Below are 24,580 nucleotides of genomic sequence, written 5' to 3' on the forward strand. Positions count from 1 at the left end.
AGGGCTTCCAGCGACCAACGGAGGCCACGGAGAGGCCTCCACCACTGCCGCCGGGCCCCCGCGCGCGGGCGGGGAAGGCAGGGAGTGAGGGTGGGAGCGTCCCTGCGCGTGCGCAGGGGCCCTGCGCAGGCGCAGGGACGCTCCCTCCCTCACTCCCCGCCTTCCCCGCCCGCGCCCGCGGCCCACCGGCTCCTGGGCTGCCTAAACCGGGACCTTTAATGGTCCCGGTATAGGCAGCCCGGGATCCGGGATTGGGTGGCCAGATCCGGGAATGTCCCGGGAGACCGGGACGGTCTGGCCACCCTACGCATGTCCCAGATTTCTGCCATACAATAAACTTTCTAACTTTGGCAATGCTCTTGCATCACTTCCCTGCAGTGTGTTGGTCCACCTTTGAAACCACTCTATTCCAGGTTGCCTTCGCACCAGCCTTTTTTGGGTCTTGAGCTGTAGTTAGCTCATATTGACCTCTAAAGATAACCAGTCTGGTCAGGTACTCAGTGTTTTTGATGTTCATATTCAGGGGCATTTCATATTGTTACTTATTAGCAATACATACAATAAAAACCAATCATACCACTAGGGTTTTGAGATTTAAAACAAAAGGCATTTTAAAGGGGGTTTCAATTTAAATATTCTTAGTTTTGGGGAAAGCTCTATAAGCAAGAAAGATCACTGGCTGTTAAATATGGTAGTAATATGGGCTCTACCATTTCATCTATGGTAAGAGAAATAAACAGGAACCACTGTAACTGTATGTGCTGGTGTGATGATACCATGGTTTGGAGAAAAAAAAGAAAGTCCCTTCAATATTTACCGAATGATATTACCAATTATATTTGCCAAATGGCTTCCTTCTTTCTTTCTTTCTTTCTTTCTTTCTTTCTTTCTTTCTTTCTTTCTTTCTTTCTTTCTTTCTTTCTTTCTTTCTTTCTTTCTTTCTTTCTTTCTTTCTCTCTTTCTCTCTTTCTTTCTCTCTTTCTCTCTTTCTTTCTCAAAGATGATAGTGTTTGTACCTTCCACACCTTTAGAGACATGATCTCTGTGGCTATGGTGATACTCTTGCTATAGTTTCGATCACATTATTTCTCTTGCTCTAAATCAGAATGTTTATAAAAAGAGAAAAGGACAAGTTGTTCTTTGGGGAACACACCAGTCTAAAAAGAAGCAACTCATTTGTTACATCTGGCATCCCTGGAGCTTACAATTACTCTGGACAAATGATGACAAATTGAAGGACTGATAGCAAATTCTTAGTTCTTGCCTACTCTCTGGGTTTGGCATTTCATGCTGCTCACAATATAGCACTCTAATATTTTTTATGATGCTTCTCTACTTCTAAATAAGATCTGCACCAGATATAAAGAATGTGAGCATATCAAACAGTGTCATGTGTCAAGTAATGAAACACACACACATTCCTGCAAAGTTTGATTTCAGAGAGAGGTTTAAAAGTATGAGAAAGATGTTGAGTAAGTTTTGTGAAACAAAGAAAAATTACTCGTAAGACTATATGTCTGTACTGACTGATTATCATCTTCAATTACATTTTTATTCACTTGGAAACTAAAGTGATACTGCCAAACATTTGAGAAAGGTGCTGTTCCCTTTGTGGTCTAAGGGCAGGTGAATGGCAGGAGAGTAGGCAGCACAATACATGCAACAGAAATAAAGTCAGGGTGAAACAGGTCACCCTTGCACCCCCATACGGAATAAAGAGGCAGACAACATACTTGGGAAAAACGGGCCACTTTATTAACTTTAACACAACCTGGCAAGGTAAATTGAAATAGGATGGGCCCTGGGGTCACGCCTGACCCCGCCAAGTCCTACAAGGGCGAGGCACCCTACCCCCGGTCGCAGCCAACCAAATGTGGCTAGAACCAGGCCGGCAGACCCACATGCCCTCCCTTTACCCCCGCCCCGATGCCCAGAAGGGGGCGACCAAAGGGAGGCATGAAACCCGATCCGTATTTCAGGACATTGAGCCGTGAAGCCCATCTGCCATTCCTACGGATCGCATGGACAACACAGGTGCCTAGGCCTGGGTGCTCACCGGCAAGGTCTAAACCCCTTGCAAATTCCGCTAAGTGACCAAATTAACTACCTACCTAACAACCACTGCACTGCTAGCAGTACAAGGTAGGTGAAAAACACACCACCAACGGCCAATTCAGGTGATGCGAAAAAATTCCTACCTGGCCCCTAATAAGGCGACCGGTGTATTCCTGTACTACTGCAGGGTGGGTGGGCGGGCCAACGACTCCACAAAACTGTGTGGAGAGGGGTGGGGCTGAGGCTATTTATAGCCCCAGCCCACACAACATCCCCGGATGCCCGGGAAAGCGGCCCCTTGATCCTGCTGGGGCTGCAAAAGGCGGCCCCGCGGCGTGCAGCGGGGCCGAATTTATTGATTACAGCAACAGGACTACTGATGAAGCATAGGACACAGCCCCAGGCACTGGGCAACCTGTCTGCTGGCCAATAGAACACTTCCTCAGCCTGCCTCCTAAGGGTTAAAGTGGAACCACATGGGCACACACCTCTGTGTGGTTCCCTTCCCACCTCTTTGTGGAGCTAACTGACAGCCTCCAAGCTGTGCATGCCACTTACTGGGTCCACCTCAAGATCCTTTAAGGGGGTCCCCACCTGGGAGAGGCAGACACGGAGGCACAGCCTCCCCTCCAAATAGATCTGGCTGAATGCCTTAAACCACTCAAAGCTGTGAAAGATAAAGAGATAAAAAGCAAGAATATCACACTACAAAACTGAAAAAAGTGAGGGAAGGAGGAGGGATGGCAGAAGAGCACACACAGGGGCAGAAAGGGCAGGGGCTGGCCCTCTAAGCCAAGGGGTCCTCTCCCAGCCTGCTTGCCCCTTTGTTAAGAACACAAGAGAAGCCATGTTAGATAAGGCCAATGGCCCATTCAGTTCAACACTCTGTCACACAGTGGCCAAAAAACCAGGTGCCATCAGGAGATCCACCAATGAGGACAGGAGCCCCCCTGCCGTTGCCCCCCCAGCACCAGGAATACAGAGCATCACTTGCCCCAGCAAGAGAGTTCCATCTCTACCTTGTGGCTAATAGCCACTGATGGGCCTCTGCTCCATATGTTTATCCAATCCCATCTTGAAGCCATCTATGCATGTAGCTGCCACCACCTCCTGTAGCAGTGAATTCCATGTGTTAATCACTCTGGGTGAAGAAGTATTTCCTTTTATCTGTTCTAACCCAACTGCTCAGCAATTTCATTGAGTGTCCATGAGTTCTTCTACTGTGAGTAAGGGAGAAAAGTACTTCTTTCTCTACTTTCTCTGTTCTATGCAAAATCTTGTAAACTTCTATCATGTCACCCCTCAGTCATCATTTCTCCAAGCTAAAGAGCCCCCAGCACTTTAACCTTTCTTCATAAGGAAAGTGTTACAACTCTTTAATCACTCTAGTTGCCCTTTTCTGCACTTTTTCCAATTCTAGAATATCTTTCTTGAGGTGTGATGACCAGAATTGTATACAGTGTTCCAAATGAGGTTGCACCATTGATTTATACAGGGACGTTATGTTAGTGGCTGATTTGTTTTCAGTTCCCTTCCTAATAATTCCCAGCATAGCATTGGCCTTTCTTATTGCAGTTGCGCACTGTCTCAACGTTTTCAGTGAGTTATTTACCATGACTCCAAGATTGCTCTCTTGGTCAGTCTCCACCAGTTCACATCTCATCAACATGTATTTATAGTTAGGATTTTTGGCCCCAATGTGCATTACTTTGCACTTGGCCATGTTGAACTTCATTTGCCACATTGATACCCATTTGCCTAGCCTTGACAAATGCCTTTGGAGTGCCTCAAAACCCTTTCTGGTTCTCACCACCCTGAACAATTTAGTGTCATCCACAAACTTAACAACTTTACTGCTTACTCCTGACTTGGGGAGGGATGGTGGCTCAGTGGTAGAGCATCTGCTTGGTAAGCAGAAGGTCCCAGGTTCAATCCCTGGCTTCTCCAAAAAGGATCCACGCAAGTAGGCATGAAAATCCTCAGCTTGAGACCCTGGAGAGCCTCTGCCAGTCTGAGAAGACAATATTGACTTTGATGGACCAAGGGTCTAATTCAGTATAAGGCAGCTTCATATGTTCATATTTTCAAATCATTAATGAACAAGTTAAAAATCATCAGACCCAGTACTGAGCCCTGTGGTCACTGCTTACCCACACTCCACTGTGAAAATTGGCTATTTATACCCATTCTCTGTTGCCAATTTCTGATCCATTAGAGGACTTATTCTTTTACCCCATGACTATTGAACTTATTTAGGAGCCTTTGATGAGGAACTTTATCAAAAGCTTTCTGGAAATCAAGGTAAATAACATCCATTGGGTCCCCCTTGTCCACATATTTGTTCACTCCCCTCAAAGAACACTAACATGTTTGTGAGGCAAGATCTCCACTTACAGAACCCATGCTGAATCTTCCTCAATAGCTTTTGTTCATCAATGTGTCTCTCTTTAATAACAGTTTCCACAAACTTACCCCATATTGATGTTAGACTGACTTGCCTTTAATTTCCTGGATCTCCTCTAGAACCCTTTTTAAAGAAGGGGGCAACATTAGCTGCCTTCCAGTTCTCAGGAAAGGAGACAGATTTTAATGAAAGGTTACATATTTTTGCCAGGAGATTCACAAATTCACATTTGAGTTATTTCAGAACTCTTGGATGCATGCCATCTTGGCCTGGTGATTTATCCATTTTAAAATTGTCTATCAGTCATAGGACCTCCCATCTTTCCACTTCAATTTGACTCAGGTCTTTCTGCACCCCTCCTGAAATCATCAGTTCTGGAATGGGCAAGCATTTCTCATTTTCCACAGTGAAGATGGAAGCAAAAAAATGCATTCACTTCCTCAGCCATTTCCCTATTGTCCTTCCATAATTCTTTTACCCTTTGGTCATCCAAGGGCCCCACTGCCTCCTTGGTTGATTTCCTGCTTCTAATGTATTTGAAGAATTTTTTATTGTTGGTCTTTTATGTCTGTTTGTTTGTTTTTTGCAATAAGCTCCTCACATTCCCCTTTTTGCCTACAGATCAGAGACTTGCATTTTATTTGCCACAGCCTATGTTCCCTTTTATTAACCTCACTCAGATTAGCTGGCTCAGCCCAGGTGTGTTATTGAGGAAGGGAGTCCTTTGGCCCATCGGGAAGCAGCCTGGGCTCTCTAAATGGCCAATTCACCACTACTTGTAAGCTATGTTAGGCTGAAAATGTCTAATTGGATCAAGCTCATGCAGTGAGTTTCCGTGGCAGAATGGGGATTGGAGGTTTTAGTCTGAAACTCTAGCCCCTGCTCTATAATGGCTTTTGTAGGGGTGGCTGCTGTTGAACAGTGACAAGTAGCTGAACTAGGTGAGTCATGTAAGTCATGTGGTAGCAAGTAGGCTAGTGGCTGCTGCTGGGCCTGTCCCCTGTGAGTTCTCCCTCAAAGGTCAGATGGCACTAGAAGGAAGCTTGCATCTTCCCTGTCTTTTAATGAGAGAAACTAAGTCTGGAACATGAGCAAAACTATTGTAGTTGCCCCGCAATGGCCATTGAGGTTATCCATTTCTTAAAGCTACAGTTGTTCCTTTTATCATTTTTTTTAATATCCCCCGATGTGTACATGTGTGTATTAGATTTCAGCTTTTTGTGCAAACCTAGGGCATTTTTCAGGTTTGTAGTAATGTTTTTTTCCCCTTCTGCTCATGGCTTCAGTCTCCAGATATAAGTATACTCAGGTTTGTCTATACTGAGACTTACATACATTGATGTTACAATGAAGCTCTTATATATTTAAAGAACATATATGTTATAAGTAGAAAAGTATTTCAGACTATAATAAATATTCTTATTCAGATGCATATGATTGGCAACCAGTTTATAAATCTTTGTTGAGGAAACTCTTGATTTTCCATTCATTTCTTGAAAGCCTTATCTTAAAAACCTGGTCTTTTCAGCAGCCCTGGCAACAGCACTATCTAGAGACCCCTAAGTTGCTACATCCTGGGAGCACAATATAGCTTTATAGATACCACCAGAATATACCTTCAGAGAGATACAGTATATTGGTTTTCTCTGTAGTGATTTACTTCCACGTTACTTCCAGTATATTGTCAATAGCCAGACTGTGATTCTCAGGTCTTCTTGAATACTGATTGTTCTTAGCTTGTGACTAATTCTGTTGTAGTGTCACTGCCTTTTCCTTCTGATTCCTTCAGCATCAATGGAAAGGAACAAGAACACAACCCATTGACATCTCAACTGTTGGTAATAGTGGTTCAGAGAATTCTAACTACCAGAGTTCCCTAAGAATTCCCAAACTAGTGCTGCATACAACCATACTGATCTAACTCTACATCCTGTCTAATAAGTCTACTAGGTTGCAGAAGACAATGTAAAAGAGACTTACTTGTTGACCAAAGATGGCATAGTAGAACTCAGTTTTATTAGTCATGAGGCACAAATGAATATAGAGGATAGTTAGTTATAAACTAAAATTCTTATCACCTCATGGCCAGGAAACTGGATGGCCTGTCTCTTCTAAGTGCAAGCAAGACTTGGTCCTTTCCCAATCACCCGTGCCAAGGGTTCAGAGTTGGATTAGGCTGAGTGGAACACACTGAAATATCCGACATGTGTATTCTGTCACAGATGTACTTTGGCTTTCTGTTAATCATTTTGGGGCTTGGCTAAAGCTGCAATGTTTCCATCTATACAATGTCAACTATATATTAGGAGGGATTAACTGAATGAGGAACACAATGACCCTTAATGAAGATAACAATGACCCTTTGCACAAGTGGTACTTAACAAATACAGACCTTTAAACTACAGTATGGCCAGTGCTAAAGTTATCAATAGCCAGGTCTTCAACCAGCATTAGCAGATTCTTCTCAGTCTTTCACATCTTTAAGGAGATTATCCACTGGTAAGACAAAAACAGTGCAGTGTTTCTGGGGACTATTAAAAGTCTGTGCTATGATAGCTTCAACTTTTGCATTCTAGTAGTCAGCAATTAGATGTAATTTTCCTCAGCTACAACTAAAGCAGCGCTGGTGAAAGCTCATTTTCCTACACTATAACCTGGTTGTCATGGCACAGTTCAACAGCTTCTTTGCATTCCAAAATAGAAACAAAACCCACTTATATTATGGTCCCATTATCAAGCATTGTTAATTATTAATCATTTTATTAAAGTTGTCAAAATGTAAACAGAAGTTCCCAAAACAAAACAAACCATGTTGTTTCATAGATCAGAGAGTTTCAACACAGGATTTGCATCAGGAATTGGATGAAAGCAAATCTGTGAAAGGGTTTTATGGTACAGATCAAATAAGATCTGCCTTGGAAACTATACTGCATAAAGTAGAAAAGTAACAATGATATTAAAATTTGAGTCCAGTGCTCTAAGACCAACAAAGTTTTATTCAAGGTATGAGAAGTATGTGTGCACATCCATACTCACACTTTGGAAAAAAAAACTTTGTTGGTTTTAGAGGTGCCACTGGACTCAAACTTGGTTCTACTGCTTCAGATCAATATGGCTACCCACTTCAAACTAAGATTAAATGTTGTTAATATTTTTTTTTCCTTTGGCAAATTTTTCTGCATGTTTCTTTTACAGCATTGGGTGCCATTTTACATCATACACCAGTTATATACTTAGTTCATGCCACTTGCAAGCAACTGATTCAAAAATGTGTTAATTTTGATTACCATATTTCTACAGAATGGTGTTCGTATAACTGGGAAAATGGTGAGTGTAGTTCTGTCCTAAATGTTGACAAACCATAAATGAAAGGATGGTGCACTACACCTGTCTGACCACGCCAAAGTGCCTCACGGGCGCTTTGCAGGGGAGCATGTGGATGGGCTTCCACCACTCCATTTTGAGCCAGCCCAATTTGGGATGCCTCCTGCGTGCCCCAAGCTGCAAGTCTGGACCCAGCCTTTGAGTGAAGTTCTAAAGCTGTGTTACATCTTTCTAAACAGTTTGACATTAATGGGCTTAGAAAGGTGTAGTCTAGTTAGGATGGTACTTTAAGGTACAAAGTGGATACTTTCTGGGCAAATGATAATTACAAGTTGCCTCTGAATATAAAGGGTGTCAAGCCAGTTCCTACTTATGTGGGTAACATTATGCATTGACTGGTCTACCACTATTTTAATTGTTCAAGGTTTTTTCCCCCAGTTTAAGAAATTCACCCATTGATGAACAGTCCATTGAGGTATGTGTTTAATATATCCCTCCTATTCTATCTAGAGTTTATTAAACCTAAAATAATATTTTATGTTGAAGGATAAAGTTCAACAGCTCACTTGTCTGAATGATGCATTCCCTTGCTTATTGCTGGGAATAGCTCTAAGGGAGAGAGGAGATCATTATTTGGACACAAAGAGTACATCTTGCCTGCAGTTAAGCTGCATTACTATTTGTGTAAGTTCATTTTATCTTTGTGTCTGCTAGCAGTTCCTCATGTTTCTTGCAGCTAATAGGTTATAAATTATGCTCCTCTTTTTGAGACATCACTATCATTTTCACATGTGTCTTGAAATACAAAATGTTTCTAGACAGGAACAGCTACAAGATTATCTGAGGCAGCAGCAACAACAACAAAGACTGATCCGACAGAGGATTGTGATTTTTCTGAGGTATCCAAACAGTATGCTGTTGCTGACATGGTTACTTTCCTATGTAGTTTGTATTTCTTTAAAACTTTGACACAACTGTGAGAAAAGTAGCAAACAATATTACACAGAGCATGTGGAACCTTTAACTAGGCTCCCAAAAATTATTTCAGGGTTTCCCAACATGGCTTTGTGTAAAGCCAGTTTGGTGTAGTCATTAAGTGCGTGGACTCTTATCTGGGAGAACCAGATTTGATTTCCCACTCCTTCATGTGCACCTGCTGATAAGACCTTGAATCAGTCACAGTCTCTCACAGAGCTGTATCTCTCAAGAGTAGTTTCTGCCAAAGCTCTCTCAGCCCCCCCCCCTCCCACACATACACACACAGACCTCACAGGGTGTCTGTTGTAAAGAGGGGACGGGAAAGGAGATTGTAAGCTGATCTGAGATTCCTTCAGGTAGTGAAGGGTGAGTATAAATCAAATCTCTTCCCCCTTCTCCTTTTCTTCTTCTAAAACAAGAAGAGAGATGTTGTGTTTGGTTTCACCTTCTGTGTAAGTCTTTGTAGGTTTGGCTCTGCCTCCTACAGCAGCTATTTGAAATTTAACACCACCTCTTGTGACAGCAATTTTAGAATAGCACTCACAAGCTGATCTCAAAATTCTAAGAGTACCCAAAGGCTTTGAAAAGTTGGGGAATTCTGGAATGAATTAATACAGTCAAACCAAAAAATCACTTAAACAAAATTGAGTCTTTCAATATTTATTTATCATAATTTTGTATATAAATTCATTCATGGTCATTAGGGCCAGGGATGCTGTTTTCACAGTACCTTCAAAATCGAATGGAATACAGGCGCTCATTTGCTTAGGGCATTTAATTACCCAGCCTTTGGGTCAGGGCAAAGAGGAGAGCATAAAAAGAAGCTATCCCCCTCCTCTGTGCTCATCTGGGGGTGATCCCCATCCCTTACTTAGTTCCCCCACTATCAACCAGCCCCCTTTAGAGAGCCCTTACCTGGCAGGTGTGGAGCTAGCAGAAGCAAAGACACAATGTGTTCAGCTACAGCACTGGGGAAGAGGCTGAAGACAACGGCACTGCTGAGCAGACATGGCTAGGGATGGACAGGAAAACATGGTTATTGTTGGTTTGTGGTTCATGAAGTTGGTTCATGAACCAAACTCATTTATGCTTCCACAAACCCCATTGAAAGAGATTGCAGAAAGCCCAAAAAACAGCTAAGTGGCAGGGAACAGACCTCCCCACCACTCAGCTGCTTTTGCAGGCTGCCTTGTACAGTCCCTTTAAAAGTCATTATGAACTTTGGTTTGCAAACCATGAACAGGGCAAACTTTGTGACATTTTTTTTCATGGTTTGGTTTGTGCCCATCCCTAGATATGGCCTCTCCCAAGGCAGTCAGCAATAACATCACTGGCCAGCAGTGTCAACATCACTGGTCTCACCAGCTGATAAGGCCCATTGGGGTTTGACCACCCAGAGAGTAATAGCAGCATCCAAGTAGGTGACAAGAAGCTTCTGCCAGGCAAAATGAAGGCAGCCATGAAAGTCTGCTTGTAGTAGCTTGCCTTATAAAAAATAATACTTTCTGACACCTATCTGCCATTTAATAAACTAGTTAAACCGAAGCTCGGTTATCTTGTGTCATTACTTAGAGGTTGCTGGTGACAAAATGCACCAGAAGACTGTGGTATCTCACCCAAAGTTCAGCCTTGCAGTGCAAAAATTATAACTCAGCTCATGCCAGTGTTAAATCTAAACATAGTACAGACTTACAAGGCTTATTGCTGAACTGAGTTAAAATATTCAGATTTGAAACTCATTGTTTTGAATACATTATTATGCAAACTTTGTCTGCTCTACAGTCTTGCAGTAGTATTTGAATGACTTACTCTATTTACATTTTGTCTTATTTTATGTTTTCTTCCCAACAACATGGTAAGATATCACAAGACATGAAATGGTTATTTGCTCTAAAGCTCCCACAAAGCTCCATGAATGATCACAATCAGGACTTCATTTTCATCTGTGAGATACTGAAGGGAACAGACAAAACAAAGCTTGTGGATCCTTGGAATAATTGAGCTCTGCATCTCAAGAGACCAGCAGTTCAACTTCTGACCTATTATGACTGAGAGTCCTTGTCTGGGTCAGCCTCCCAGTACAGAGGGGATTGTTGAAAGGAATTTTGACTGGGAGAAACATGGGGGGGGGGCCTTCAAACAGTTAATGTTTTTGAGGCTTCTTATTTGATTTTTTTCTAATCCAATATTCTGCCCTACACAGGAACACAAAGCATGTATAACATAAATGTCTGACACAGTACAAGAATATATATAATAACCCAAATAATGATGATGAAGTTTTACTCAGCCATTTTTACAATTGTATTACTACTACTACTACTACTACTACTACTACTACTACTACTACTACTACTACTACTATTAGGGTTGCCAAGTCCAATTAAAGAAAAATCTGGGGACTTTGGGGGTGGAGCCAGGAGACCTTGGGGGTGGAGCCAGGAACAAGGATGTGACAAGCATAATTGAACTCCAAGGGAGTTCTGGCCATCACATTTAAAGGGACAGCTCACCTTTTTAAATGCCTTTCTTCCATAGGAAATAATTAAGGATAGGGGCACCATCTTTTGGGGCTCATAGAATTGGACCCTCTGGTCCAATCGTTTTGAAACTTGGGGGGTATTTTGGGGAGAGGCACTAGATGCTATACTAAAAATTTGGTGCCTCTACCTCAAAAAATAGCCCCCCCAGAGCCCCCAATACCTACAGATCAATTCCCTATTATTCCCTATGGAAATTGTTCTCCATAGGGAATAATAGAGTGCCTAGTAGACATTTCCCTCCCCCCCCCCCACGCTTTCTAAAGGAAGGGGAAGGGCCTCCATACCAGGGAATCCCCCCTCGCTGCCCCCTCCCTCTCTCACACACACAAACACTTACCGCACTTGGTCTTCTTCCCTCTGCCTGCTTTGAAAACGAAAGCAAAGAAAGGGAGGGGCCGTTTTCCGAAGCCCTTCCTGTTTCCTCCTTCCTGCCCAGCCTTAAAGGGGCAGAAATTTTACAAACTGCTCAGGACTCAGGAGCTCTACACCAACATGAACCCTTCAGGTATGTTCTCCCCCCCCACCCCCCCACCCCCCGCTTCCTGATTTCTGGAGACCGGGGGATGAAGCTACGAGCCCAGAAGTCTCCCGTCAAAGCGGGGGGGGGGGGGGGTTGGGAAGCCTAATTATTATTATTACGCAAGATGGGGAAATAGGGTGGGAACAGGGGACTTCAACTTTCTCTTTAGTATATTCCAAACAAAAATCATGCTAATTTTCCAGACATACTCTAGATATACATTGCTCCACTTCTGCCAGTTATATGATGGGGAAAAGTACTGTTCCTTCATTGCCCCTTCTTATTAACTGGGAATTTTTCTCTGTCCCCATACATCACATGTTCTTGCTTTTTTAAATGGAAGGAATTTCTTTCACTTTTTACCTTCTCCTCTGCTTTCTGTGGTTACTCCCCTCCCTGGAATATAAAAAAGATTCCTTATGGAACCACTAGGATTACATAAGAAGGAAAATAGACAACATTATATTTACTCAAACAGGGAACATGAACACTTTGGGGCTAATACAAATAGCAATTATTAAATGACAATGTAGTGATAGAGAAAGAAGGCATGCTGGCATCCTATTCAACATTTTCACTCTTCAAAGCCGTAATTGGTACATAAAGGAAATCTGGGGTCATGATCTTGCTCCACTCCCCAGCTGGTAACAGAAAGAGGCTGCACAATTCAGCACACCACAAAATGAGATCGGTCAATGAGCATAACTCAGGGCTTCCCAAAGAGCTTTGCATCATTAAAAATGCATCAAAGTTGGCATACTATAGATGTTTTCTTGTTTTAAGTTGGGTGTGTTATCAAAATAAAATCACCATTTTATATTTCAATGGGAAGCTGTTACATTCTCCATTCAGCAGTAAGATTTTCAAATGGATAGGAACTAGATAGATAGGAAAGGGTTTCCTTTAAGTTACATTAAATGACAGATGAAGGGTGAGAGCTCCTCCATTTCCAAGTTATTGATTTATTTTGGTTCTTCATGGCAGGCAAATTTTGTCATATCTCAAGAAGCTGCTAAATATGAAGAATACAGGAAGTGAAGATAAAAGAGTATTCTTAATTAATTTAAACCGATTATTCTCTATGCTTGCCTGATGCAAATTGAAATTTATGCCTGGAGATGGACAGCCTCCATCTCTATAATGGGACATGGCTAATGCAAGTTATTTTCTAAACACAGAAATTCAACTCATTTTATGCTAAACTTAATACATAATTAAGTATCCTATTGTGCTTTTTTCAACTCCTTTATGAGTCCCCTATCACTTCCTGTAAAGAAGGTTAGGGTTAGGTTAAAGGTAGCTGACATATCATACCGAAAAGCACGACAAGCAAGGAAAAACATGAAAACATTCTTATTATGCTTTTCAGTATGATATGTCAGCTAGCTTTAAACTAACCCTAACCCAAACCATAACTGTAACCCTATGCTAACTTTAACTATAACCATAACTTTAACCATAATGCTAAATACTAACTCTATGGGACTCTTGCTGTAATGATCCCCAAAGGCTATAATGGAGCACAGATAAACAATTTTTTTTTGCTCATCCCTATTATGCTTTTCAGTATGAAATGTAAGCTATATTTGACCTAAAACTAACTGTAACCCCAACCTAACTATATCTCAAACCATAAATGTAACGCTAACCCTAAACCTATGAACTGTAATGATCTCCACAGGCTATAATGGAGCAGGGAAAAACATCAAAACATTTTGCTCATCCCTATTAAGCTTTTCAGTAAGATGACATGTAAGCTACTGTTAACCTAACCCTAACCCTAACTGAAACCCTGACTGAACTGTAACTCTAACCTTTAAGTTACATTAAACTACAGATGAAGGGTGAGAGCTCCTCCATCCCCAAGTTATTGATTTATTTTGATTTGACAAACTCTAACTGTATTTTAATGTATTCCATTTTTCTAATGGCAAACTATAATGATGTTATAACCTCTTGAGTAACTATGCCCTCTATTTAAACCCAAAACTAACAAAGCCAGAATGTTACCCAGATTTATGGCACTTCACACCTGTCCTACAACATCAATCTGCTTTTTATCACCCTCCAATGTTTTTTCAACAACATTAACTAACAAACACAGACCCCAATTTGTGATTCATTTAATCTGCTAAAAACATTCCCATGATTCTGCATACCAACTCACTGCCCACTTATATTAAGAACTGCTGCTTGCCATTCCATTTTTGTCTGATGAAGTCTGCTTAGAGCATACGAAAGCTTACATTCTGAATAAAACTTAGTTGGTCTTAAAGGTGCACTTGTATACTGCTTTGTTCTATTGCTTCAGACCAACGTGGCTGCCCACTTGAATGTAACTCTAACCGTAACCCTAACCCCATGAGCTCCATTGACTGTTGTGATCCCTACAGGCTATAATGGAGCAGGGAAAAACATTTTTAAAAATGCCCATCCCTATTATGCTTTTCTGTTCCTGTAAGCCAGGGGTTCTCAACCCCAGGGCTGTGGTCCAGTACCGGGTCGCGGTCTGTCCTTAACTGGGCCACCCAGCCTTGCCAGCCTCCCCCCGCAGCTCTGCACAGCTTTGCCCAGGAAGGAAATGGGAAGGAATCAAGGGCAGCGTAGGGCAAGGGCAGTGTGGGAAGGAAACAAGGACAGACTGCTGCTGCCACAGTTTCGCACAGTTGACTCGCCAATCATGTGATCAGTGGGGGGGAGGGGATTGGCCTTTACAGAGCCCGGAAGGCGCTTCACAGTCCCTTCCCCAGCCTTGATACTGTAAAAATGGAGGGTGGAGGAGGCGCAGGGGAGCGGCGAGGCTTTGTGGCGCCATGGGGTGGGGGTGAGGCTAAATTCTGGGGCCCCACCCTGCCTGCCCTGGGCCTGCAAGGGGCTGGCCAGCCCTAGGGCAGTTCCTGGGGCCAAAAAGGTTGGGGACCTGTTAGGCAAATTGCTCTAGAAATATGGTTTTGGGGAATTTAGAGTGGTGGCCAATCAGCCTTTTAGTGAAATCTAAAAACCTGTTTATACAGAAGGCGTCTGCTTAGAGAGTTACCCTCCCAGTAACGAGGCAAGATAGTCTAATAATCAATGGGGTGTTTCATTTAAGGAATAAGGGCAAACATACAAGGGTATAAAATCATACAACAAACATACAGGCCTAAGAAAGCAGATATGAAATTGATATTGGGGTAACACAAGGATAAAAACATAGGGTATACAACCTGATCCTGGTGGCTTAGGGTCCGGTCACAACTAGAAGATATAGACATGCATTGCGATGTGCCATGCCTGATGCTCCTTACTTAGAGTAGGGAGGGAGAAACAATCTGGCTACATATTGCTCAGGCAGAGAGAGTGAGCGAGCATGGCTTGCTCTCATGTATATAATCTTAGGAGGGGGTGAGGCCCTCCCAGAAAAGAGGGTGGTTTGCAGTGGGCAGTGATGCTTCTTTCCTGGGTACTTGATTGGTTGCTCACCCTAAGCCAATGAGCAGAACTGACTCTGCTCACCTGAATGGATCTCCAGGTAACAATAGATAGTACTGGCTTAGTAATGTCCACCCAATAGGTTACAAAAGGTCAGGATATGTGTTAATAGTTTGGGCAGTTCAGCAAAGATACCCCTGAGGAGAGGCAAGTATAGAAAACAAAGAATCTGTCCAGGTTTCAGACCATAGCAGTAGACAAAGAGAAACTGAGTCGCAGAAAGAGCCAAGGAGATGGCTGATTCATCAGTAGCTGAGGATTAGGGTGTGAGTGATACTTACCAGCAGTCCCCATCGTTATTATGCATCCTGTTTGGGTGGAGGTGGAGAAACTGAGTGGGGTTGCACTGAAAGGAGGCCTCCAGGGGATGACTAGAACAAACTCTGCTCGGTCCACTCTATTTTAGATGGAGTGTTTTCTTGGCCTGTTTCTGGTCAGACTCCATTTTGTTTTCAGAAATAGGAGCCCCACTCTCTCTCTAGGTATTGGGGTGCTCCATATTAACAGGCAGTGCCTCTCAGTTACAGACCACTGCTTGTAAGCCACTTACCCAGTTCCACCTCCTTCCAAATTTAACTGGTAACAGCATTAGAGTTGTGACTGGGGGAGGGGGTTGTATTTTTTGAGGATTTTATTCATCCTTACAACCTTATCTTTCTGAGTACTGCAACAGCATTGCTTAGTCCCTTAACAGAGGTGAGGTTCCACCTGGGTCTCCTTCTCTGTCAAGGGTCAAGAACATCAGCCTGGGACTTATTTACTTTTTAATTTATCCAATTTATTTATATTCTGTCTTTCTCACTGAAAATTATGTACACACACACACAAACACACAGTGAGAAAAAGATTTCTTTGTTAAATACCATCATAACATTAGCTATTGGCACATCCTTTAACAATATAACACCATTGATTTTACTCATGGTTGGGGATGGCGGGCGGGTTACAATTCCAATATTCAGAATTTAATTTCTATTCACATTTTTGTCAGGTCAAAACAAAGTGGGAAAATTTGGGTTTTGGTAGAATGCTCCAATTTTCAGCATGGTAAGATGTCACCAGTATCAATCCCTGAATATTTTCAGTGCAGACACTGTAGGTCAGATACATTACAAGCTGTCTAAATTGGCACTGACCTTCAGAAAAATCTTAGTGCAAGCCTGGCCTTGTTGAGCTGCTTGGGATGCTGTTGTATCTGCATTATTAAGTCACAGACATATGAATCCAGTGACATGCACTCTTCACAATGATGAATATGCACATAGTTCTTTACAAAATTCCCTTGCAAAAATACTGCCACTTTAAGTTTCAGGTGACTTGATCTAGAGACTGAATACAAATATTTATTAAATTTTTAGTTGTGGCTCACCCAGATGGTCTTGAGGTGACTTACAACACTTGAAGTCCTACTTACAATATATATAAAACCCTATTTCTATAAATAAAAAAAATCTACCCAGGCAAAAAACAGGATCTCTAAGTAGCAGCTTCTTCTAAAGCCATCAGCAGGCAAGGAGTAGACTAAGCAAGTGGAAAAGCTCAGCCTAGATGAAGGGTCGCCAGCCTCCAGGTAGGGCCTGGATATCTCCTGCTTTTACAACTGATCTCCAGCTGGCAGAAATCAGCTCCAATAGAGAAAATGGCTGCTTTGAAGCGCAAACTCTATGGCATTGTACTATGCTGAGGCCCCTCCCCTCCCCAAATCCTTCCCTCTTCCAGATTCGCCTCCATAGTCTCCAGGTATTTTCCAACACAAACCTGGCAAGTCTACTAAGATGGCAAAATCTCCAAGGAACTGCATTGAAGCAATTATGCATGTTTGATCAATAGCACAAGTTTATGGTATGACATGTCTGTGCAAAATAGTTATAACAAATGTTTGATTTTAATTATATATTGTGAAATGTTAATTTAAAGTGTAATTTTATACTTTTATGTTAGTTTTATATATGTTGTAAGCCGCCCTGAGCCACTCGGTGGGAAGGGCGGGATATAAATCCCAGATAAATAAATAAATAAATAAATAAAATCATCTTTATGAAACAAAAACACATATTATGATTAGAATCTTGCTGAATTTTCATTGAAATTAAATTTCTATCAAGTGATGAAAACAACTGTCAATATTAGTGGAAGGCAGCTAGAACTGATCCAAATTTTTAAAAGAAGCAGATATATAGCAGAAATCTATTGTTAGGGATCAAAGAAACATGAATTTGAAAATGCAATTCCTCCTACAGCTTCCCACCACCACCACCACCCAATGATCATTTAATTTCATTAGGTGTGTTTATTTAATCCCTGACACCATACATCTTTAGGATTTTACACTGGCAGAAATCAAGTGTGACTTTATTTTTCCAGTTCTAAAATGAATCATAGCTGTTTTCTGCAGGTGTTTGTTTGGCCAGGTACTCATTTGAGAGAAGAGCTTCTCAGATGATTAAAACTGTGTTGACCTTGTTTTCTGTCAGATTTAACTAAAGGGATTTTTACCAAACAAAACTTAATATTTTGCTTGCCAAAATGCATCAACAGGCTCTGCAAAGGGCAATCTTAAGACCATAAAGAACATTTAATATTACAGCTAAGACTGTGGCATTTACATTTCCTGTGTGGCTTGATTTTCCATTTTCTGATGTTACAGTGGGAAAGCTAAATGCAAGCAACACAAACACTTCATTAGAAAATCAGCAAAATATCATCCCTCAGTTCATCTGCTGACTAATATCCAGAATTGATTGACAAGATATTCTTTATCAAACAGCTTCTGTAAAACTTTCTGAAAAGATTGTGTGTGTATTATATTAAGGGTCAAATGGCTGCCAAGCAAACAGTTGGGCTTGGAGGAAAATAGTGGTGGTGGAAAAGTGGTAGATAAAGCTGATATAGGTAATTTGTGGCCCCAAGGTAGATAAAACTTTAATTCAACAGATCTAAGCCAACCATTCTGTAAACACATTAACACCTTTCCACATGAGCTAAAATAAAGTATTTGGTGCTGATACCACACAACCTACTTTCTGCTGGCATTTTATCAGTCCTCAACATACAGACAACTATATCAATGCAAGATATGGGATTAGATAGAGACAAAAGTATCCTGGATACCACAAAATACATATCCTAATCCATTTATAAATTAAAAGTGCTGTCCTAAACAGAGTTAATGTCATTCTGAATCAACTAAAGTCATTGACTTTACAAGGATGTAATTGTTAGATATCTAAATCTTCCTCATATAGAGTGATCTCCAAATAGAGTTCATCCCCGAACTCTTTTAGATACATTCAGTACAATTGCACATGGCTGTACTGTGAAAATTGTAGCAACATACCAAGATTTGCAGGGATCTAGGGAGGTAAAGGAAGCAGTGGCGAGAAATTGTGAAATACTAGAATCCAAAATTCAGGTGAGAGTTAGGGTAAGATATGGAGGTTGAAAATACTAAGCACCTTGTCCCAGATGCTTAGACACATTAAATCCAGGGTATTTTTGTAGCAAGAACTCCTTTGTGTATTGGGCCACACACCACTGAAGTAGCCAATCCTCCAAGAGCTTACAAGGTTCTTATTTCAGGGCCAACTGTAAGGTCTTGGAGGACTGGCTACATCAGGGGTGTGTGGCCCAATATGCAAAGGAGTTCCTCCTACAAAAAAAGCCCTGCAAAGCATAATACAATACCCTTATACTATACTCCGGCAAAGACGGAGGTCCTTTGTTTGGGTCGCGGTGCCCCAGGAGGGGAAATTCCCTTGCCAGCTCTTGACAGTGTGCCACTGAAAGTGGCCCACAGAGTCAGGAGCTTGGGGGTTCTTCTGGAGCCTTCACTATCTATGGAGGCACAGATAGCGGCCACTGCTAAGTCCGCGTTTTTTCATCTTCGGCGGGCAAAGCAGCTGGCCCCCTTCCTGGAGCGCTGGGACCTGGCAACGGTGATTCATGCTACGGTCACCTCCAGACTGGATTACTGCAACGCCCTCTACATGGGGCTGCCCTTGTGCCAAACTCGGCGGTTGCAGCTGGTGCAGAACGCGTCGGCTAGGCTGTTATTGGGGCTCCCAAGATGGGAGCACATACGGCCAGGGCTGCGCGAACTGCACTGGCTGCCAGTGGTCTACCGAGTTCGTTACAAGGTGCTGGTCATGACCTTTAAAGCCCTATATGGCCGAGGGCCTGTCTACCTGAGGGACCGTCTCTCCCCATATGAGCCCCAGAGAGCACTGAGGTCAGCTGGTAAGCACCAGCTGAATATCCCTGGGCCAAGGGAGGCCAGATTAAAGACCACCCGGGATCGGGCCTTCTCCGTTGCGGCCCCACTACTCTGGAACCAACTCCCGGAGGAGGTACGGGCCCTGCGATGTGTAAATCAATTTCACAGGGCCTGTAAGACATACCTCTTCAAAATAGCCTTCGCCCATACCGAACTAAGATAATGTCGCTGTGTATGTTTCTTCTCCTCTACTGAATTAAGATCTATTTAGCACCTCAATGTTAATTTTATTGTAATTGTATATCAATTTTATTGTTTTATGATTTTACTATATTGTATTGCATTCCTATGTTGTGAGCCGCCCTGAGCCTGCTTGTGCGGGGAGGGCGGGATACAAATAAAAAGTTATTATATTATATTACTATTATATTTTCACATCCATGTGTCACTGTTCCCGGAAGACACTCCTCCACACTAAGGCAATGTAGAAATCAAGACATATGACCGTATGGTGACTTGCCTGCCAGGTGCGAAGGTAGGGGACATTACACATGTAGTAGATAGGCTGATAGACAGTGCTGGGGAGGAGCCAGTGGTCGTGGTTGAATGTTGGCACCAACGATGTGGGGAAATGCAGTCGTGAGGTCCTGGAGGAAAAAATTATGCTGCTAGGTGGGAGACTTAAGGCCAGGACCTCCAAGGTAGCCTTCTTAGAAGTGCTACCTGTTCCACGTGCAAGGCAGGAGAGACAGGCACAAATTAGAAGTCTCAGTGTGTGGATGAGACGATGGTGTAGGGAGGAAGGGTTTGTTTGTTAGGCACTGGGTGCACATGTTGGATATTTACACATGGAATTAGATTCCCTTCTAGAAATGCTTTGGGTCGAAGTAGAGGGCCCCAAAGGCAATTTAACTTTGGGAGTTTGTTATCGCCCACCAAATCAAAAGATAGAAGACAATTATAATATGATGGAAGGATTAAAGATAGTGGCTAAACGTAAAAACTGTTTTGTAATAGGTGATTTTAACTACCCGCAGATTGATTGGGTCAATATGTGTTCTGATCAAGAGAAAGAAATTGAGTTTTTTGATGCTTTCTATGACAGATGGTCTCAGAACCTACCAGGGGTGGGGCGATCCTGGATTTGGTCCTAAGTAATGCCCAAGATTTGGTGAGAGATGTAAAAGTGATCACACCGCTTGGGAGCAGTGACCATAACGTTATTGATTTCACCATTTGTATAAATAAAGAGTTGCCCCCAAAGACCAGCACAACCACGTTTAACTTTAAAAGGGGTAAATTCTCTGAGATGAGGAGGCATGTGAAGAGGAAACTGAAAGGAAAGGTAAATACGATCAAAACCCTTGGGGAAGCTTGGAGGCTATTTAAAACTACAATCCTAGAAGCTCACATAAAATATATACCACAAGTTAGGAAAGGCACAAACAGGTATAAGAAAAGGCCTGCATGGTTAACAAACAAAGTAATGGAAGCTGTAAAAGGTAAGAAGGACTCCTTTAAGCGGTGGAAAGCTAGTCCAAGTGAGATTAATAAAAGGAAACACAGGCTATGGCAAATCAAATGCAAGACTGTGATCAGGCAGGCAAAAAGGGACTATGAAGAGCATATTGCAAAAAACATAAAGACCAACAATAAAAATTTCTTCAAATATATTAGAAGCAGGAAACCAGCCAGGGAGGTAGTGGGGCCCTTGGATGATCAAGGAGTAAAAGGATTACTGACGGACAATAGGGAAATGGCTGAGAAACTGAATGCATTTTTTGCCTCCGTCTTCACTGTGGAAGACGAGAAGTGTTTGCCCACTCCAGAACCACTAATTTTGGAAGGGGTGTTGAAAGACCTGAGTCAGATTGAGGTGACAAGAGAGGAGGTCCTACAACTGATAGATGAATTAAAAACTAATAAGTCACCAGGTCCGGATGGCATACATCCAAGAGTTCTGAAAGTTGAACTTGTGGATCTTCTGACAAAAATATGTAATCTTTCATTGAAATCTGCCTCCGTTCCTGAGGACTGGAAGGTAGCAAATGTCACCCCCATCTTTAAAAAGGGTTCCAGAGGAGATCCGGGAAATTACAGGCCAGTAAGTCTGACTTCAATACCGGGAAAGTTGTTAGAAACCATTATCAAGGACAGAATGAGTAGGCATATTGATGAACGCGGGTTATTGAGGAAGACTCAGCATGGGTTCTGTAAGGGAAGATCTTGCCTCACTAACCTGTTACAGTTTTTTGAGGGGTGAACAAACATGTGGACAAAGGAGACCCAATAGATGTTGTTTACCTTGACTTCCAGAAAGCTTTTGATAAAGTTCCTCATCAAAGGCTCCTTAGAAAGCTCGAGAATCATGGAGAAAAAGGACAGGTCCTCTTGTGGGTCAAAAACCGGCTAATTAATAGGAAGCAGAAAGTGAGTATAAATGGGCAGTCTTCGCAGTGGAGGACGGTAAGCAGTGGTGTGCCGCAGGGCTCAGTACTGGGTCCCATGCTCTTTAACTTGTTCATAAATGATTTGGAGTTGGGAGTGAGCAGTGAAGTGGCCACATTTGCAGATGACACTAAATTGTTCAGGGTGGTGAGAACCAGAGAGGATTGTGAGGCACTCCAAAGGGATCTGCTGAGGCTGGGTGAGTGGGCGTCAACGTGGCAGATGAGGTTCAATGTGGCCAAGTGCAAAGTAATGCACATTGGGGCCAAGAATCCCAGCTACAAATACAAGTTGATGGTGTGTGAACTGGCAGAGACTGACCAAGAGAGAGATCTTGAGGTCGTGGTAGATAACTCACTGAAAATGTCAAGACAGTGTGCGATTGCAATAAAAAGGCCAACGCCATGCTGGGAATTATTAGGAAGGGAATTGAAAACAAATCAGCCAGTATCATAATGCCCCTGTATAAATCGATGGTGCGATCTCATTTGGAATACTGTGTGCAATTCTGATTACCATACCTCAAAAAGGATATTATGCAGGGAAGTGCAGAAGTGCACCTTTGAGAGGACCGGTTTTTTTTTTCACGAGGTCCTCTCAAAGGTGCACTTCTGCACTTCCCTGCATGAGCGTACACTACTAAAAGGGTAGGGTTTTTTTAGAAAAACCACCCTTTTAGTAGTGGTGGGTACTTCAGCCACGCTAGCTGTGTGAATATGCAACCACCGACGGCTGCTGGGATCCTGTTGCTTCAAAAGCGACTATCTGATCCCTCTAAAACGGACCTGACTGGATCGGGGCTTTTTTGCCTCAGGATACTACCACATCAATTTCCTAGTCTGAAACCACCCTCTGAGATTCAGAGTGTAGGGTGAGGTATAAATCCAATTTCCTCCTGCCCCTGCCCCTGCACTGGACCATACAGCCAGCTGGCAGAGACTGTATGGCTTCCTGCTTTTCTCCCCAGCTGCTGGAGCCCACAAATTCCAGTCATGGCTTTTAGACCCAGAGGCATAGAGGAGAGTGCAGGCAAGGAATCATGAAATAAACCATAGTTTGAGCAATTTTGCTGCTGGCTGTGACCATGTGGTTAATTGTTTCACCCTTTGTCTTGCAAAGTTGATATTTGCTGTCATCACTGGTATTCCAAATCTTGGCTTTCATACTATTCATTTTGAGTGCCTGCTCTTATGCAGCTAGAATGAATTCTGTTTCTTTCTTCAAGTGCCTGTTTTGGAGCCATTTCCAGGTGTTCTCTATGTCTCTATGCCTTTCAAATATTTCCCATGCAAGTGCTTTTGTTTCCAGTTATAAAAGTTTTGATTCCATTTTTTTTTAAATCTTCTTTGGTTTCTGTAACCTTAAATAAGTCTGCCTTTTATGCTTCAACTAGAAGCTTCTCTTTGCTTTTTTGATGTAGTTGTTCAGTGCTCATTTTCCTTCTTCCACCCAATTTTCTTTGCAAATAAGAATGACCAACATCATCTCTAGAGTGTTCAGAGTGATGCATTGTCATTATCTTTTGAGTTTTACAAATCTTTTGCCTCTAATTCTGTTTTTCTTTTTTCAATCAATAATGCCAGCTGGGTATCTTAAAACTGGAACTCCTTGGCTGTATTTTTCCTAACAAGGGAATTCCAGAATTCCAAGATAGTTGTTTTCTTCAAATTGCAGTGTTTTGATGTTATTATTGCTTGGCATCTTGATTTCTTCTTGTTCAATGGTCTTTCCTCTATTCAGTACTAATGCTACATATCTGTCAAGGGCAAATGGAAGAGGAGGGGGAGGAGGACAATGATAATAAATTGTTACAGTCAGATAGCTGATTGGTAGATGGCATTCTGCAATTTGAGTTCAAGCCATGTTCTTGGGAATTGTAGAGATATCTTCACAGGATTCCTGCTGTTCCAAGCCACACTGTCTTCTGGAGCTGAGCTGGTATAATTTGCTCAATGCCCAGAGTGTCCAGCTGTTTCTTGAGACTTTTAGGCACCGGTTCAAGGGTTCCCATGACAACTGACACAATGACAACCTTCTTCTAGAGGTGATCTATCAGCATCGCCATCATCGTCGTCGTCATCATCATCATCATCATCATCATCATCATCATCATCATCATCATTATTAACTAAGTGATAAAGTGTTTCTGAATATTACTGCCTCATCAGGCAAAACATAAAAGCACCAATTTTTTGCAGAAAGTAAACACATTCAAGCATTCTTAATTAAAAGAGTTCTTGACAGTTTCAGGAAAAAGCATAGAATGCCAATTCCTGATTATTATTATTATTATTATTTTAAAAAAAAACCCCTCTCTCTAGAATTGCTGCGTTACGGAAATGAAGTCTATGAAGCCTCAGACTCAGCTACCAAACAGTGGTGAAGTTGGGTGATAAAGGTAGCATCAATGCTCATTTTGAACTCAGAGGATGACAAGCTCCGAGCTCATACACAACCTGCAACTAACTGTCAAAAGTCGGAGCTGTGACTTCAAACTAAATTGAAAGGGAGACAAAGATTAAAGCTGTCCACAATGGATCATTTTCTGTATGTCACGCCTTTGTTTTTGTGTTTTTTTAAAGGAATCATTGCTGCTCATTGTGTGGCAAGATCTCCATTGTCTT

General features: G+C 42.2%; 1 non-coding gene across 1 annotated transcript; it reads left to right on the forward strand.

Moving 5' to 3' along the window:
• The first annotated feature begins 3,930 nt into the window (after positions 1-3,930).
• TRNAT-GGU (transfer RNA threonine (anticodon GGU)) lies at positions 3,931-4,002 on the forward strand. The gene has a single exon. It is a non-coding gene; the product is annotated as a tRNA-Thr (tRNA).
• The last annotated feature ends 20,578 nt before the right edge of the window (positions 4,003-24,580 follow it).

Source organism: Heteronotia binoei, chromosome 7, assembly GCF_032191835.1.
Source record: "Heteronotia binoei isolate CCM8104 ecotype False Entrance Well chromosome 7, APGP_CSIRO_Hbin_v1, whole genome shotgun sequence".
NCBI classification, from domain to species: Eukaryota; Metazoa; Chordata; class Lepidosauria; order Squamata; family Gekkonidae; genus Heteronotia; species Heteronotia binoei.